Genomic DNA, 15,017 nt, shown 5'->3' with positions numbered 1-15,017 from the left:
GCGTGAGATATGATATCCAACTCCTTCCCATTCCAATCCTGAGACCCTTCTGATAGCATGAGATGTGATGTCTCAATGCCTCTAATACCAAACCTGAGATCCTACCTCTAACATGAAATGTGATATCCAACTCCTTCCACCTTCCAAACCTGAGAGCCTTCCTATAACACGAGATGTGATATCGAAGTCCTTCCCATTCCAATCCTGAGACCCTTCCTATAACATGAGATGTGATATCCAACTCCTTCCCATTCCAACCTGAGACCCTTCCTATAGCATGAGATGGGATATCCAACTACTTCCAAATCCAATCCTGATACCCTTCCGATAGCATGAGATGTGATATCCCAATGCTTCTACCAAACCTGAGACCCATACTATGGCATGAGATGTGATATCAAACTCCTTCCCATTCCAATCCCGAGACCCTTCCTATAGCTTGAGATGTGATATCCAACTCCTTCCCATTCCAATTCTGAGACCCTTCCTATACCAGGAGACTTGCTATCTCAATGCTTCTAATACCAAACCTGCACCCGTCCTATAACATGAGTTGTGATATCCAAATCCTTCCCCTTCCAAACCTGAGACCCTTCCTTTATCATGAGATGTGATATCCAACTCCTTCCCATTCCAATACTGAGACCCTTCCCATATCATGAGATGTGATATCTCAATGCTTCTAATATCAAACTTGAGACCCTCCCTATAGCATGAGATGTGATATCCAAGTCCTTCCCATTCCAATCCTGAGACTCTTCCTATAGCATGAGATGTGATATCTCAATGCTTCTACCAAACCTGAGACCCTTCCTATAGCATGAGATGTGATATCCAACTCCTTCCCATTCCAATCCTCAGACACTTCCTATAGCATGAGATGTGATATCTCATTGCTTCTAATACCAAACCTGAGACCCTTCCTATGGCATGAGATTTGATATCAAACTCCTTCCCAATCCAATCCTGAGACCCTTCCTATAGCATGAGATATGATATCCAACTCCTTCCCATTCCAATCCTCACACCCTTCCTATAGCATGAGATGTGATATCTCAATGCTTCTACCAAACCTGAGACCCTTCCTTTAGCATGAGATGTGATATCCAACTCCTTCCCATTCCAATCCTGAGACCCTTCCTATAGCATGAGATGTGATATCTCAATGCTTCTACCAAACCTGAGACCCTTCCTATAGCATAAGATGTGATATCCAACTCCTTCCCATTCCAATCCTCAGATCCTTCCGATAGCATGAGATGTGATATCTCAATGCTTCTAATACCAAACCTGAGATCCTTCCTATAACATGAGATGTAATATCCAAATCCTTCCCCTTCCAAACCAGAGACCCTCCCTTTAGCGTGAGATGTGATATCCAACTCCTTCCCATTCCAATCCTTAGACCCTTCTGATAGCATGAGATGTGATGTCTCAATGCCTCTAATACCAAACCTGAGATCCTACATCTAACATGAAATGTGATATCCAACTCCTTCGCCTTCCAAACCTGAGAGCCTTCCTATAACATGAGATGTGATATCGAAGTCCTTCCCATTCCAATCCTGAGACCCTTCCTATAACATGAGATGTGATATCCAACTCCTTCCCATTCCAACCTGAGACCCTTCCTATAGCATGAGATGGGATATCCAATTACTTCCAAATCCAATCCTGATACCCTTCCGATAGCATGAGATGTGATATCCCAATGCTTCTACCAAACCTGAGACCCATACTATGGCATGAGATGTGATATCAAACTCCTTCCCATTCCAATCCCGAGACCCTTCCTATAGCTTGAGATGTGATATCCAACTCCTTCCCATTCCAATTCTGAGACCCTTCCTATACCAGGAGACTTGCTATCTCAATGCTTCTAATACCAAACCTGACACCCGTCCTATAACATGAGTTGTGATATCCAAATCCTTCCCCTTCCAAACCTGAGACCCTTCCTTTATCATGAGATGTGATATCCAACTCCTTCCCATTCCAATCCTGAGACCCTTCCCATATGATGAGATTTGTTATCTCAATGCTTCTAATATCAAACTTGAGACCCTCCCTATAGCATGAGATGTGATATCCAAGTCCTTCCCATTCCAATCCTGAGACCCTTCCTATAGCATGAGATGTGATATCTCAATGCTTCTAATACCAAACCTGAAACCCTTCCTTTAACATGAGACGTGATATCCAACTCCTTCCCATTCCAATCCTGAGACTCTTCCTATAGCATGAGATGTGATATCTCAATGCTTCTACCAAACCTGAGACCCTTCCTATAGCATGAGATGTGATATCCAACTCCTTCCCATTCCAATCCTCAGACACTTCCTATAGCATGAGATGTGATATCTCAATGCTTCTAATACCAAACCTGAGACCCTTCCTATGGCATGATATTTGATATCAAACTCCTTCCCATTCCAATCCTGAGACCCTTCCTATAGCATGAGATATGATATCCAACTCCTTCCCATTCCAATCCTGAAACCCTTCCTATACCATAAAATGTGATATCTTAATGCTTCTAATACCAAACCTGAGACCCGTCCTATAACATGAGATGTGATATCCAAATCCTTCCACTTCCAAACCTGAGACCCTTCCTTTAGCATGAGATGTGATATCCAGCTCCTTCCGATTCCAATCCTGAGACCCTTCCGATAGCAGAGATGCGATATCTCAATGCTTATACCAAACCTGAGACCCTTCCTATGGCATGAGATGTGATATCCAACTCCTTCCCATTTCAATCCTGAGACCCTTCCTATAGCATGAGATGTGATATCTCAATGCTTCTAATACCAAACCTGAGACACTTCCTATAGCATGAGATGGGAAATGTGATATCCAACTCCTTCCCCTTCCAAACCTGAGAGCCTTCCTATAGAATGAGATGTGATATTGAAGTATTTCCCATTTCAATCCTGAGACCCTTCCTATAACATGAGATGTGATACCCAACACCTTCCCATTCCAACCTGAGACCCTTCCTATAGCATGAGATGGGATATCCAACTACTTCCAAATCCAATCCTGATACCCTTCCATTAGCATGAGATGTATCTCAATGCTTCTAATACCAAACCTGAGATCCCTCTTATAACATGAGATGTGATATCCAACTCCTTCCCATTCCAATCCTGAGACCCTTCTGATAGCATGAGATGTGATATCTCAATGCCTCTAATACCAAACCTGAGATCCTACCTCTAACATGAAATGTGATATCCTACTCCTTCCCTTTCCAAACGTGAGACCCTCCCTATAGCATGAGATGTGATATCCAACTCCTTCCCTTTCCAATCCTGAGACCCTTCCTATAGCATGAGATGTGATATCTCAATGCTTATACCAAACCTGAGAACCTTCCTATAGCATGAGATGTGATATTCAACTCCTTCCCATTCCAATCCTGAGACCCTTCCTATAACATGAGATGTGATATCCAACTCCTTCCCATTCCAATCCTGAGACCCTTCTGAGAGCATGAGATGTGATATCTCAATGCTTCTAATACCAAACCTGAGATCCTTCCGATAGCATGAGATGTGATATCTCAATTCTTCTAATTCCAAACCTGAGATCCTTCCTATAACACGAGATGTGATATCCAAATCCTTCCCCTTCCAAACCTGAGACCCTCCCTTTGGCATGAGATGTGATATCCAACTCCTTCCCATTCCAATCCTGAGACCCTTCTGATAGCATGAGATGTGATATCTCAATGCCTCTAACAAACCTGAGATCCTACCTCTAACATGAAATGTGATATCTAACTCCTTCCCCTTCCAAACCTGAGAGGCTTCCTATAGCATGAGATGTGATATCGAAGTATTTCCCATTCCAATCCTGAGACCCTTCCTATAAAATGAGATGTGATATCCAACTCCTTCCCATTCCAACCTGAGACCCTTCCTATAGCATGAGATGGGATATCCAACTACTTCCAAATCCAATCCTGATACCCTTTCGATAGCATGAGATGTGATATCTCAATGCTTGTAATACCAAACCTGATTTCCTTCCTATAACATGAGATGTGATATCAAAATCCTTCCCCTTCCAAACCTGAGACCCTCCCTTTAGCATGAGATGTGATATCCAACTCCTTCCCATTCCAATCCTGAGACCCTTCTGATAGCATGAGATGTGATATCTCAATGCCTCTAATACCAAACCTGAGATCCTACCTCTAACATGAAATGTGATATCCTACTCCCTCCCTTTCCAAACGTGAGACCCTCCCTATAGCATGAGATGTGATATCCAACTACTTCCCATTCCAATCCTGAGACCCTTCCTATAGCATGAGATGTGATATCTCAATGCTTATACCAAACCTGAGACCCTTCCTATAGCATGAGATGTGATATCCAACTCCTTCCCATTCCAATCCTGAGAGCCTTCCTATAGCATGAGATGTGATATCCAACTCCTTCCCATTCCAATCCTGAGAGCCTTCCTATAGCATGAGATGTGATATCTCAAAGCTTCTAATACCGAACCTGAGATCCTTCCTATAACATGAGATGTGATATCCAAATCCTTCCCCTTCCAAACCTGAGACCCTCCCTTTAGCATGAGATGTGGTATCTCAATGCTTCTAATACCAAACCTGATTTCCTTCCTATAACATGAGATGTGATATCAAAATCCTTCCCCTTCCAAACCTGAGACCCTCCCTTTAGCATGAGATGTGATATCCAACTCCTTCCCATTCCAATCCTGAGACCCTTCTGATAGCATGAGATGTGATATCTCAATGCCTCTAATACCAAACCTGAGATCCTACCTCTAACATGAAATGTGATATCCTACTCCTTCCCTTTCCAAACGTGAGACCCTCCCTATAGCATGAGATGTGATATCCAAATACTTCCCATTCCAATCCTGAGACCCTTCCTATAGCATGAGATGTGATATCTCAATGCTTATACCAAACCTGAGACCCTTCCTATAGCATGAGATGTGATATCCAACTCCTTCCCATTCCAATCCTGAGACCTTTCCTATAACATGAGATGTGATGTCTCAATGCTTCTAATACCAAACCTGAGATCCTTCCTATGGCATGAGATGTGATATTCAACTCCTTCCCATTCCAATCCTGAGACCCTTCCTATAACATGAGATGTGATATCCAACTCCTTCCCATTCCAATCCTGAGACCCTTCTGAGAGCATGAGATGTGATATCTCAATGCTTCTAATACCAAACCTGAGATCCTTCCGATAGCATGAGATGTGATATCTCAATTCTTCTAATTCCAAACTTGAGATCCTTCCTATAACACGAGATGTGATATCCAAATCCTTCCCCTTCCAAACCTGAGACCCTCCCTTTGGCATGAGATGTGATATCCAACTCCTTCCCATTCCAATCCTGAGACCCTTCTGATAGCATGAGATGTGATATCTCAATGCCTCTAACAAACCTGAGATCCTACCTCTAACATGAAATGTGATATCCAACTCCTTCCCCTTCCAAACCTGAGAGGCTTCCTATAGCATGAGATGTGATATCGAAGTATTTCCCATTCCAATCCTGAGACCCTTCCTATAAAATGAGATGTGATATCCAACTCCTTCCCATTCCAACCTGAGACCCTTCCTATAGCATGAGATGGGATATCCAACTACTTCCAAATCCAATCCTGATACCCTTTCGATAGCATGAGATGTGATATCTCAATGCTTGTAATACCAAACCTGATTTCCTTCCTATAACATGAGATGTGATATCAAAATCCTTCCCCTTCCAAACCTGAGACCCTCCCTTTAGCATGAGATGTGATATCCAACCCCTTCCCATTCCAATCCTGAGACCCTTCTGATAGCATGAGATGTGATATCTCAATGCCTCTAATACCAAACCTGAGATCCTACCTCTAACATGAAATGTGATATCCTACTCCCTCCCTTTCCAAACGTGAGACCCTCCCTATAGCATGAGATGTGATATCCAACTACTTCCCATTCCAATCCTGAGACCCTTCCTATAGCATGAGATGTGATATCTCAATGCTTATACCAAACCTGAGACCCTTCCTATAGCATGAGATGTGATATCCAACTCCTTCCCATTCCAATCCTGAGAGCCTTCCTATAGCATGAGATGTGATATCCAACTCCTTCCCATTCCAATCCTGAGAGCCTTCCTATAGCATGAGATGTGTTATCTCAAAGCTTCTAATACCAAACCTGAGATCCTTCCTATAACATGAGATGTGATATCCAAATCCTTCCCCTTCCAAACCTGAGACCCTCCCTTTAGCATGAGATGTGGTATCTCAATGCTTCTAATACCAAACCTGATTTCCTTCCTATAACATGAGATGTGATATCAAAATCCTTCCCCTTCCAAACCTGAGACCCTCCCTTTAGCATGAGATGTGATATCCAACTCCTTCCCATTCCAATCCTGAGACCCTTCTGATAGCATGAGATGTGATATCTCAATGCCTCTAATACCAAACCTGAGATCCTACCTGTAACATGAAATGTGATATCCTACTCCTTCCCTTTCCAAACGTGAGACCCTCCCTATAGCATGAGATGTGATATCCAAATACTTCCCATTCCAATCCTGAGACCCTTCCTATAGCATGAGATGTGATATCTCAATGCTTATACCAAACCTGAGACCCTTCCTATAGCATGAGATGTGATATCCAACTCCTTCCCATTCCAATCCTGAGACCTTTCCTATAACATGAGATGTGATGTCTCAATGCTTCTAATACCAAACCTGAGATCCTTCCTATGGCATGAGATGTGATATCCAACTCCTTCCCATTCCAATCCTGAGACCCTTCTGATAGCATGAGATGTGATATCTCAATGCTTCTAATACCAAACCTGAGATCCTTCCGATAACATGAGATGTGATATCTCAATTCTTCTAATACCAAACCTGAGATACTTCCTATAACACGAGATGTGATATCCAAATACTTCCCCTTCCAAACCTGAGACTCTCCCTTTGGCATGAGATGTGATATCCAACTCCTTCCCATTCCAATCCTGAGACCCTTCTGATAGCATGAGATGTGATATCTCAATGCTTCTAATACCAAACCTGAGATCCTTCCGATAACATGAGATGTGATATCTCAATTCTTCTAATACCAAACCTGAGATACTTCCTATAACACGAGATGTGATATCCAAATACTTCCCCTTCCAAACCTGAGACCCTTCCTATAGCATGAGATGTGATATCCAACTCCTTCCCATTCCAATCCTGAGACCCTTCTGATAGCATGAGATGTGATATCTCAATGCTTCTAATACCAAACCTGAGATCCTTCCGATAACATGAGATGTGATATCTCAATTCTTCTAATACCAAACCTGAGATCCTTCCTATGGCATGAGATGTGATATCCAACTCCTTCCCATTCCAATCCTGAGACCCTTCTGATAGCATGAGATGTGATATCTCAATGCTTCTAATACCAAACCTGAGATCCTTCCGATAACATGAGATGTGATATCTCAATTCTTCTAATACCAAACCTCAGATACTTCCTATAACACGAGATGTGATATCCAAATACTTCCCCTTCCAAACCTGAGACCCTTCCTATAGCATGAGATGTGATATCCAACTCCTTCCCATTCCAATCCTGAGACCCTTCTGATAGCATGAGATGTGATATCTCAATGCTTCTAATACCAAACCTGAGATCCTTCCGATAACATGAGATGTGATATCTCAATTCTTCTAATACCAAACCTGAGATACTTCCTATAACACGAGATGTGATATCCAAATACTTCCCCTTCCAAACCTGAGACCCTCCCTTTGGCATGAGATGTGATATCCAACTCCTTCCCATTCCAATCCTTAGAGCCTTCTGATAGCATGAAATGTGATATCTCAATGCCTCTAATACCAAACCTGAGATCCTACCTCTAACATGAAATGTGATATCCAACTCCTTCCCCTTCCAAACCTGAGAGCCTTCCTATGGCATGAGATGTGATATCCAACTCCTTCCCATTCCAACCTGAGACCCTTGTTTGTTTGTTTGTTTGTTTATTTATTTATATAGCGCTCTTGACCCGGGGGTATATATGCGCTTTGAACATCAGGTTACAGGTAAAAGACAATAGTACAGTATTGATAGGGCATAGATAATAGTATTCAAACAATATACATAAAATTGGACATTCGGAGTGCATACATATGTGGTAGGACAGTTATTTGTTGGTTAACCAGGAAATGACCTTAGTTCTGAAGGGTTGGAAAGTAGGTGTAGATTTAATATCCAGTGGGATGGAATTCCAGAGTTGTGATGCCAAAGTTGGGAAGCTGGATCCTCCAGCTCTTTTGAGGGAGTATTTGGGAACTGTTAGTTGTAATGAGTTGGACGATCTGGTGGTTCTAGTGTTCTGTCTTAGTGTAAATTTGTTCGAGAGGTAGGGTGGGGCAAGATGATTGAGGGCTTTGTAAGTAAGGCATATGGTTTTCAAGTCAATTTTCTGTTGGATGGACAACCATTTGCAGGCAGTTCTGGTGGCGGAGATGTGTTCCCTTCTAGGAATATTGAGGGCGGCACGGAGTGCGTTATTTTGTAAAACTTGCAATTTATTGATTACTGTTTTGTTGGCACCTACATAGAGGCTATTACAGTAATCCAGTTTAGATTGAATGAGTGCTCTGGCTAGGATGAGACAGTTGCTAGGGGAGATCAGTGGTCTGCAGGCCCTGATTAGTTTACCGGTGTAGGCAGTGGCTGAGGCGGTCATGTTGATTTGTTTAGCTAGGTTGATGTTCGTGTCTAGGTAGAAACCGAGGGTTTTTACGCTCTTGGCAATGGGTATGGTGTTACCGTCAATAGTGAAGCTAGTGTAGCCGGGACAGAGTTTACTGATAGTGTTCGGTGAGCCGACAAGAAGCAATTCAGTCTTGTCATCATTCAGGCATAGGCCATGTGTGGCCATCCATGCCTGAATGATGGAAAAGACTTCATTGATCCATTTGGCGTCCTTGTTGTAGTTGCCTGATAGGGTGAGGAGTATCTGGGTGTCATCTGCGTAGTTAGTATAGGTGACACCCAGATTGTCCAGCTTGTCGAATAAGGGCTTGGTGAAAATATTGTAAAGGGTAGGTGAGACACAGGATCCTTGTGGGACACCGCAGGTGATGGGGATGGGGTCAGCCGCTGCTAGGGGGGAGAAGACCCGCATGGTTCTGTTGTCCAGGAAAGATTGGATCCATGTGACTGCAGAGTGGGAGAAGTGTGCTGCCAGAGACAAATGGTTGCACAGGATTTTATGGTCGACCAGGTCAAAGGCAGCGGAGAGGTCAAGGAGTAGAAGGATGGCAGCCTTGTTTTTGTCTTTGAGTTCGTCTATCTGGCATTTGAGATCAACAAGGGCCGTTTCTGTCCCGTGTTGTGGTCGAAAGCCAGATTGGCGAGTTCCTAGTAGGTGATTGGCCTCAAGGTAGTCCTGGATTTGTAAATAAGCCACTCTATCCAAGATTTTTAGTAGGAATGGGACGGTGGTAATGGGTCTGTAATTCGTGGGGATGTTAGGGTTGAGAGTAGTTTTTTTTAGTAGCGGTAGGACCCAGGACTGTTTCAGATTGCTGGGGACCATGTTGTTGGCGAAGGACAGGTTTATTAATTTGGTGATAAATGGGGAGAGATCCCTAGCTGCATCTTTTATGATCTGTGCGGGGCAGCTGTCCCCCTTGCAATTCGATGGTTTAAGGGATGCTATAATTTTCTGAACCTCCAATATGGATACCTTTTTGAAGGTGAAGCCTGAACTAGTGGCAGTAGGTGGAGGGGGCGTGGGGAAGGAGGTGGGATCGAGAGTGAGTTGTTGTCGTTTGTTGTTGATTTTAGTTTGGAGCCCTGAGATTTTGTTAGCTAGGGCATTCTGGATCCCTGTGCACCAGGGTTTATCCTTAGTGCAAGAGTCAGTGGGGGTAATGGGGTTTTCTAATTCCTTTAGTATGTTAAAGAGCTCCTTAGTACTGGAGCTTGCCTGGGAGATCCTAGTATTGAGAGATTCTTTCTTGGCCCGTATAATCTCATTTTTGTAGAGGGTGGAGATGTTGGTGAGATTGGTTCTGTTATTTATAGAAGGCACTGATTTCCAGAGTGCTTCAAGTTTGTTTTTTTGTTGACGCAGGGTTTTCAGCTCCGGGGTGAACCATGTGTTCAGGTGCGCTTTGGGTATTCCTTTGCGCAGTTTCAGTGGGGCAATGATGTCAATGGCTTTGGCCATGGACTCATTGTAGGCGTTGACCAGTTGGTTCAAGTCCGTTGTGGCGGGTAGTGCGTTTAAAGTAGGGATCACCAGAGGTATTAGGGCTTCCGCTGTGATATTGCTCTTTTTCCTAGTAGGGCAGGCAGGTGCCATGATAGGCCTTTTATGTGCTGAGTTGCTGGTAAGAATGTCAAACGGGAGGAGGTGGTGGTCAGTCCAGATAAGTTGTGTGGGATCTTTCGTAGTAATGTTGCAGTTAAGGGTAGTTATCCAGTCAAGGATTCTGCCTTTCGAGTGGGTGGGTTTGGAGCAAAGTTGTTGGAGGCCATGCTCCTCTAATGCCATGGCCAGGGCAGTGGCTGGGGTGTCTAGGGGGTCGTTAAACCCAAGGTTAAAGTCTCCGAGTATAATCAATTGTGCTGATGGTTTGGAGCTTTCAGCAACTAGTGAAGTGATGTCTTCCTCAAATGAGCCAGGAGGGCCCGGGGGTCGGTAAATTAAGTGCAGCGTAATAGTACTTTTAGGGGAGGTTTGAAATTTGACTGTAATGTGTTCACAGGATTTGAGTGGGGGAGCAGAGGATAGTCTGATGTCAAGCGGGGACTTAAAGATGATAGCTACGCCGCCACCTCGAGCGTTCGGTCTATCTGCTCTAAGGATGGTGTAGTTATCAGGTATGGCTAGGGTAAGAGATGGACCTGCAGCATCGTGCAGCCATGTTTCGGTTACCGCAAGGAAGTCCAGGTTGTTTGTTAGAATAATGTCAGCGACTTCTGAGGCATGGGCGACTAATGATCTGACATTTAGGAGAGCTCCTTTAAGACTGGGATGGATTGTGTTGATGGGTGTTACAGTGTGAGGGTTGATCTTATTGAGTGATTTGGTAGGGCCTTTGCTAGGTCTGTGGTGGGTTCTGGCGCCAAGTCTAGAATTCCGATCGGAGGGGATGAGGGTAGTGTTACGGGAGTTGGTTGGGTTAGCTAATGTAGAGGTGTTGTAGTCAATGGTAGGGCAAGATGCTCTCGTGTTGATGGGGTTCTGCTTATAGACAGCTAGGTGTGTGTTAGCTGCGACATGCGGAACGTGTGCATGTCTATGGGTGGGAAGGGCGGACTTGGTATCCGGGGGGAAGGCTGGTGTGGTGGGCAGGAATGGTGTAGGGCAGGTGATCGGGTGGTGTCTTGGGCAGGCGGGTCTGACTAAACCATTATTATAGGCTAGGTAACTGTTGCCAGTGCAGGGTATGTTACTTTGCATGACACAGAAAGGGAACATGATCGCAGTCAGGCAGAGTAGCATGCTGGGGCTAAGGTAATGTACAGGGGAGTGGCGTGAAGGGGGCATAGGCGTTATAGGTAGGGCACAACACAATGCGAATGAGGTCTAGGCGACCATAGGGCACAACACAATGCAAGTGGGGTCTAGGCGACCATAGGGCACAACACAATGCAAGTGGGGTCTAGGCGACCATAGGGCACAACACAATGCGAATGAGGTCTAAGCGACCATAGGGCACAGCACAATGCGAGTGGGGTCTGGGCGACCATAGGGCACAACACAATGCAAGTGGGGTCTAGGCGACCATAGGGCACAACACAATGCGAATGAGGTCTAAGCGACCATAGGGCACAACACAATGCAAGTGGGGTCTGGGCGACCATAGGGCACAACACAATGCAAGTGGGGTCTAGGCGACCATAGGGCACAACACAATGCGAATGAGGTCTAGGCGACCATAGGGCACAACACAATGCAGGTGGGGTCTAGGCGACCATAGGGCACAACACAATGCAAGTGGGGTCTAGGCGACCATAGGGCACAACACAATGCAAGTGGGGTCTGGGCGACCATAGGGCACAACACAATGCAAGTGGGGTCTGGGCGACCATAGGGCACAACACAATGCAAGTGGGGTCTAGGCGACCATAGGGCACAACACAATGCGAATGAGGTCTGGGCGACCATAGGGCACAACACAATGCAAGTGGGGTCTGGGCGACCATAGGGCACAACACAATGCAAGTGGGGTCTGGGCGACCATAGGGCACAACACAATGCAAGTGGGGTCTAGGCGACCATAGGGCACAACACAATGCGAATGAGGTCTGGGCGACCATAGGGCACAACACAATGCGAATGAGGTCTAGGCGACCATAGGGCACAACACAATGCAAGTGGGGTCTAGGCGACCATAGGGCACAACACAGTTGCAGTGGTACGTTAGCGACCATAGGGCACGGCCAAATAGCAGTCATGAGGCATGGAGCACTAAGGGCTAAGGATGCCTGTACTATTAAAGAGGTGGCAGCAGTAATGCATAGAGGCGGCGGCGTTGGAAGCATGAGCGTATGTAGCAAACAGTTAAAGAAACCGAGTTCAAATGTTTATGGGTGCGGAGTAGCAGAGGGCATACCAGAAAGCACAATAGTATAGACTGAGGGTATTCCCACTACTCACAAAAGATTAAAGGTCCGTGGCCCCTGGCTCCTGATGCTCCAAACAGGCTCTCAACAGGCCTTTGTATGGCCTTCGTAGGGCCGCCGGCGCATCCGCCTGCCGGCGGATGTAATGGGCGGGATAAGCGAGGCTTAGCCTCGATGTGGCGCCGCGATGCGCCCGGCATGCGGGGGTCAGGCAGGAAGTTGGACAAGGCCAGGCAGGCCTTCGTTGCAGCTTACCAGCTGTTATGGCGTTGCAGCGATGGGGAAAGGGCTCCTGCCCTCTTCCCTTGGATGGGGCGATGTAGTGAGGCCCAACAGGCTCTCAACAGGCATTTGTATGGCCTTCGTAGGGCCGCCGGCGCATCCGCCTGCCGGCGGATGTAATGGGCGGGATAAGCGAGGCTTAGCCTCGATGTGGCGCCGCGATGCGCCCGGCATGCGGGGGTCAGGCAGGAAGTTGGACAAGGCCAGGCAGGCCTTCGTTGCAGCTTACCAGCTGTTATGGCGTTGCAGCGATGGGGAAAGGGCTCCTGCCCTCTTCCCTTGGATGGGGCGATGTAGTGAGGCCCAACAGGCTCTCAACAGGGCCTTTGTATGGCCTTCGTAGGGCCGCCGGCGCATCCGCCTGCCGGCGGATGTAATGGGCGGGATAAGCGAGGCTTAGCCTCGATGTGGCGCCGCGATGCGCCCGGCATGCGGGGGTCAGGCAGGAAGTTGGACAAGGCCAGGCAGGCCTTTGTTGCAGCTTACCAGCTGTTATGGCGTTGCAGCGATGGGGAAAGGGCTCCTGCCCTCTTCCCTTGGATGGGGCGATGTAGTGCGGCCCAACAGGCTCTCAACAGGCCTTTGTATGGCCTTCGTAGGGCCGCCGGCGCATCCGCCTGCCGGCGGATGTAATGGGCGGGATAAGCGAGGCTTAGCCTCGATGTGGCGCCGCGATGCGCCCGGCATGCGGGGGTCAGGCAGGAAGTTGGACAAGGCCAGGCAGGCCTTCGTTGCAGCTTACCAGCTGTTATGGCGTTGCAGCGATGGGGAAAGGGCTCCTGCCCTCTTCCCTTGGATGGGGCGATGTAGTGAGAGATGTGATATCCAACTCCTTCCCATTCCAATCCTGAGACCCTTCTGATAGCATGAGATGTGATATCTCAATGCTTCTAATACCAAACCTGAGATCCTTCCGATAACATGAGATGTGATATCTCAATTCTTCTAATACCAAACCTGAGATCCTTCCTATAACACGAGATGTGATATCCAAATACTTCCCCTTCCAAACCTGAGACCCTCCCTTTGGCATGAGATGTGATATCCAACTCCTTCCCATTCCAATCCTTAGAGCCTTCTGATAGCATGAGATGTGATATCTCAATGCCTCTAATACCAAACCTGAGATCCTACCTCTAACATGAAATGTGATATCCAACTCCTTCCCCTTCCAAACCTGAGAGCCTTCCTATAACATGAGATGTGATATCGAAGTCCTTCCCATTCCAATCCTGAGACCCTTCCTATAACATGAGATGTGATAACCAACACCTTCCTATTCCAACCTGAGACCCTTCCTATAGCATGAGATGGGATATCCAACTACTTCCAAATCCAATCCTGATACCCTTCCGATAGCATGAGATGTGATATCTCAATGCTTCTAATACCAAACCTGAGATCCTTCCTATAACATGAGATGTGATATCCAAATCCTTCCCCTTCCAAACCTGAGACCCTCCCTTTAGCATGAGATGTGATATCCAACTCCTTCCCATTCCAATCCTGAGACCCTTCTGATAGCATGAGATGTGATATCTCAATGCCTCTAATACCAAACCTGAGATCCTACCTCTAACATGAAATGTGATATCCTACTCCTTCCCTTTCCAAACGTGAGACCCTCCCTATAGCATGAGATGTGATATCCAACTCCTTCCCATTCCAATCCTGAGACCCTTCCTATAGCATGAGATGTGATATCTCAATGCTTATACTAAACCTGAGACCCTTCCTATAGCATGAGATGTGATATCCAACTCCTTCCCATTCCAATCCTGAGACCCTTCCTATAACATGAGATGTGATGTCTCAATGCTTCTAATACCAAACCTGAGATCCTTCCTATGGCATGTGATGTCATATAAAACTCCTTCCCATTCCAATCCCGAGACCCTTCCTATAGCATGAGATGTGATATCCAACTCCTTCCCATTCCAATCCTGAGACCCTTCTGAGAGCATGAGATGTGATATCTCAATGCTTCTAATACCAAACCTGAGATCCTTCCGATAGCATGAGATGTGATATCTCAATTCTTCTAATACCAAACCTGAGATCCTTCCTATAACAC

The sequence above is a fragment of the Ambystoma mexicanum genome, chromosome 14, assembly GCF_040938575.1.
Source record: "Ambystoma mexicanum isolate Mex_15411 chromosome 14, UKY_AmexF1_1, whole genome shotgun sequence".
NCBI lineage: Eukaryota > Metazoa > Chordata > Amphibia > Caudata > Ambystomatidae > Ambystoma > Ambystoma mexicanum.
This window is presented reverse-complemented; position numbering follows the sequence as displayed.